The 4659-nt window shown below is 44.0% G+C and overlaps 1 long non-coding RNA gene across 6 annotated transcripts; it reads left to right on the forward strand.

Moving 5' to 3' along the window:
* Positions 1-226: 226 nt before the first annotated feature.
* LOC123078445 (uncharacterized) lies at positions 227-4456 on the forward strand. 6 transcript variants are annotated; one of them, XR_006437462.1, is made up of 7 exons: positions 227-530; positions 678-832; positions 1706-1780; positions 2605-2834; positions 2928-3126; positions 3730-4013; positions 4124-4456. It is a non-coding gene; the product is annotated as an uncharacterized lncRNA (long non-coding RNA). The 6 variants fall into 6 exon arrangements; XR_006437461.1 differs by having other exon boundaries at positions 2939-3126; XR_006437464.1 differs by having other exon boundaries at positions 2943-3126.
* The last annotated feature ends 203 nt before the right edge of the window (positions 4457-4659 follow it).

Consider the following 4659-nt stretch of genomic DNA (forward strand, 5'->3'; position numbering starts at 1 on the left):
ATCCCTATAAAAACACGAGAGGGGTAGATCCAAATAATCTCAGCCGTCTATGGGTAAGATCTAAAGGTTTAAGACCTTTCAATTAAACACATTCAGCTGCGCATCAAGGGCGAACGCCCGCGCTAGCCACGTCGGCGCTGGACCCACGCGCTCACGTGAGAGGGGCTTCGCTGGATATCTCACCCGCAGATAACGCCAAATTTGCGATGGATCCTTTCCTTCCCTGCGAAGGTAAAAACGGCTCGGGATTTGACCCCTCTCTCGTTTCCTCTCCCGCATAACCCTCTCCTTCCGCCTCCGCCGCCACACCCCTCGGGTTTGAAGCCCACACACGCGACCTCTCTCCCATGTAACCGGCCGGCATGAGCGTCGCCAGCGGGAGAGCACGCAGCCCACCCCAACAGCAGCGGGGAGCTGGCCTGCCGCCGCCGCCGCCTGCCGCGCCTCGCCGGGGAGGCGACCCGGCGACCGGAGGAGAGGGCACCATGGCGCGGAAGCATGGCTGGCAGCTCCCGGCCCACACCCTGCAGGTCCGTCCGTCCGTCCGCCAGCTCCTCCCCCCTCCCTTCCCCACCTTTCCCTTTCCTCCCACGCTGGCTCGGATCGGCGCGGCAACTGGGACGGAGGCCGTACGCACCCTCGCCGATGGCGGCGTATTGATCCAGCTAAATCGGCAGGCGGCTTCCGGCGGAGGAGTCTTGTAGTGTTCGTGGAGGCTACGAGGAGGTAGCGATGGGGATCGGCTACCGAGCGAGGGCAAGGGCGCCGATCTCCCATCTCCTGTTTGTAATCACCGACGCGGCCACCATCGACTGGATCTTCACCCCCTCAGGTGCGCTCACACTTTTCCTCTCTGCAGTACTTGGATCCCTGTACTCCCCCCCCCCCCCCCCCCCCCCCCCTTCTCTACCAACCGGTGATGAACAGATTAATGTGTCTCTACACCTTGTTAGTTAGTACTATTAAGAAAATAAAGGTTGTTGGACGAGCTGCAGCCGATGGTCGGTGATATACTGATATGTGTTTGTGCCAGAGCTTTTGCACTCTCCTTGCATCAATTCTTTATGTAACTGTACTATGTCTGGCATAATAGGATGATGAGGCAAGTCAGTAAGTTGAGAAGGTCAACAGTTGAAGCGAATCTCAATGTATTACTTGATAACTCTTTAGTGCATTTTTTGTGCCAACATTACATTAATCAATCACTTTGATTAGTGGAAGCAACTAAACTGTTGTTGTAAGTACACATAATCAGAACGAAGGGTGAGGCGGACAAGCAGATCAATAGGTTGCTATATTATTCCACATATATGGGTTTGTGTGATGTTATTTTGGATTACTAAGATTGTTAATCTATACTGGAAATTAGCGGCTGTTAAAAATTAGTCTTGATTTACTATAGCAATAGTTGTTGGTTACAGCCATTAAAAAGATTGATTAGTTCTATCAGGTTATTTAAACAGCAGCAAGGAATGAACATTACTGCTCTCTTTGATTTTCTTTGATGTTTCCTCTTTTGTCTGATCTGAAATAATATGTCATGACTCATGACTATATATTCTACCCCACATCATCATTCCTTCTACATCGCTCATAGGAGAATATTGTAATGGCACTTTATTACTTGGTGGTAATAGACATATCTCCAGTCTTGCCATGTTTGTACAATTAATTTAATTCAATTCCAAACATGTATCATTTGCAGAAGATGTGCCATGAGTTGATGGGCAGCTAGCCGTTGCAAGAGCATTCAGAGATATGAGCTGCTACTCATACACAGGTATTAGCTTCTGTGTTGTCTAAATTAATTTAGTTTGAAACTTGGATGAAACGGCCAAACGAACTTGATCTATATTGATTCTGCTAATTGAGCTATGTAGGGCACAATAAATATAGCTTTTTCTTATTTCTTTCTGGAAGCATTTGCCAAAGAAATTGAAAGGCAGCACTCTTATCAGCTGTCATTTATCGTTTCTTCCGATAAATCCCTGCTAAGTTATTTCTCACAGGAATGATATATAGGTTGCTCTTGGTTCATCTACTTTGTACTTATGAGTTATGAGATGTTTCTCTGTTTTAGATTGTGGAGTAGTCGTGTGATCTGTAAAATGTACTGCATACATACCAAAGAAAGTATTTGGATTTGCGAATCGTGTAATACAAACTGGGATGTGGGCTTTCTATAACAGGTTGAGGTTCAAATCCTGAAAGTTAGTGATGTAGCCATGAAAATCAGGGAAGCTTCTCTTTTTTCCTTTTATCACATGAAATGAGTGCTATTATCACTGTATTCGTATTTTGTTATTCTTTCTACAATGATCAGGCATGGGTATTCTTTTGAAGTGAGCTTCATTTCTCTATAGTCAGGTCTCTAGCTGGTATTTTTAAAAATATTTTCAGTGCCATGAAATGATCAAATTCGATGATTCACATGTATCAAACAACACAACTCAGCTGCTGTGTTCTTGTTTTTTCTATATACTTGCTCCGTACTCCGACAGATCTAAATCCATAAATACAACAATGTTGGGTTGCTCTGTTTTATCTACTATAATTTGCACGCCTATTTTTTAAAATTCTTATTGTTTCATTCACTTGCTGAAGCTCCTACAAACTTACGGAGCCATTGTTCTCCTACCTGGGAGCGGATAGGAAGGATTTGGGTGCCGGCAACGTGGGGCTGAGAAGAAAGGAGGATGTGTGAGGACAACTAGTGGGCGTACTACAACCGCAGCTGATTCATGTGTGTTGTTTGTTCGATCCAACCCTTCCGTCTGCAGGGCCTGGCGAAGGGAATGAAGATGCACACCCTCGGCCACGACTTTGTCCTCTAGGTACAAAAGCGAGATAGACTGAAATTTGATAAACATTTGCTGAATATAAAGTATTGCATGATTCCTTGCATTAGCCTCTTTCCAAATGCTCAGTTTTATGACAGGAAGATTTTACATGGTTCAAATGTCCTGTCTCCTAGCTATGACAAGGATTATATATGCCTCCTGTATGGCAGCTACACTCTTGTAAATGTCACGGATGGGAGGGAAGACAAGGAGGGCACAGGAAACAGTCGACGAAACATGGTTGAAGTTGTTGTTGTTCTGCACCTCATCCAAACCATCTTTAGATGTATGTCTAAGCTGAGCCCTCTCTTTTCTTGCATCCTTAGTATATCCTGCCTCGATGTCCTTGGTAGTTATTGATTTGTTTTCATATTAAGCGACTTCGCTGATATAACTTGGCATCTTTAGAAGCTTATAGTGTCCTCCTTTCTTGTATTTTAATGTTGCATAATCTTGGTTGATAAAAAAGTGATCGCGCAATATTTTATGTTCAACAATCCAGTTTGTTACCTGTGTATACCTTGTGTTTTTTTAACTCCGTCAATCTGGGTTTATGAAAATTCAGTTCCCTATGTATATTTGTCAGCAAGTCCACTGTCATCTACTTCCTTGTTTAATAGATAATGTTACATTTTTATTTGCAAAACTGTGAACATTAAGTAGATGGCATGAAAGACGAAACATAGCTCTATGAGAGTTGTTGGCCACTACATGTACTCACTTTTTGATAGTGTTTGTTTTTACCTTCAGAGCTGAAAAGTAATGTTGTGTTAATTGTAAGCTGATACAAAATCAACTTCAGTTTGCTAAAGAAAGTTCTCTTGCTAGCCTTATGGAAAATTGACCCCAAAAGATCAGTATAGACTTAGCAGTTTAATTTTTTCTGCAGGTTGGAAAAGTACAGGCAAAGCGCTCAGCATTGGTGTGGTCTCTTCGTATGGTCTCAAGTTGACGCTATTAAAGATAGACTTGATAAAAAATACAACACATGTGATGGCTTTCATGTGCACGTCAAGTCTATTGATGGTTTTCAAGGAGAAGAGGACGATATATTAATACTATGAACGGTAATATCCAATTGGAATGGAGTTGTTGGGTTTCTTGCTGATAACCAAAGAACAAACATTACATGGGACAAGGGCAAGGCTCTGGATTTTCTGAATGAATCGTTAGGTACGCAGGCAACATTTATATATATTCACTTGCATCTCAGATCACTGTCGTAAAAATCTGTCGTAAATAATTATGGCACTGACACTCTGCCTGTTGTTGTGCCTCTCCAGGATATACACAACTGAAGCGATGACGTCCTGCCGGTGTATATTGGCGACGACCGCATCGACAGGATCCTGGTGGCCAAGTGCCTCAAGGAGAGCAGCACGTCTTACTCACTCCAGGACCCAGCAGAGCTTTTTCATGGCCTTTAGACATTTGAAACGGAGGGAGTATGATCCTCCTATATTTGTGTGCTTGTAGCTTTGATCTATTTTATGAATGTGTGCTGTTGCTGTATCTTATTTTTCCAACCTATTGATCCTGTCACATGTGCGCCAGGGCAGGCTCTGGTCAGCACTAAGGGATTTTAGTTATAATTCCATGAGCAATGCTTGCATTCACATGTGCGTCCAGAGCATAAAAAAGATCTGAAAAGTGCGGTGACCTACCTGGCACTGCAAAGTTTCCGCTCAGGAGGCGCCGCGAGGGGCGCCCCAACCACTAGTGTTTAATGCAACAAGCCACGGATCCCACTCATCCCATCGATTGCCCACTAATCCCTCCATACCCCTTTTCGTTGTCATCAAACTGCCATTCCCTCAGC

This window comes from Triticum aestivum, chromosome 3D (assembly GCF_018294505.1).
Source record: "Triticum aestivum cultivar Chinese Spring chromosome 3D, IWGSC CS RefSeq v2.1, whole genome shotgun sequence".
Classification (NCBI taxonomy): Eukaryota; Viridiplantae; Streptophyta; class Magnoliopsida; order Poales; family Poaceae; genus Triticum; species Triticum aestivum.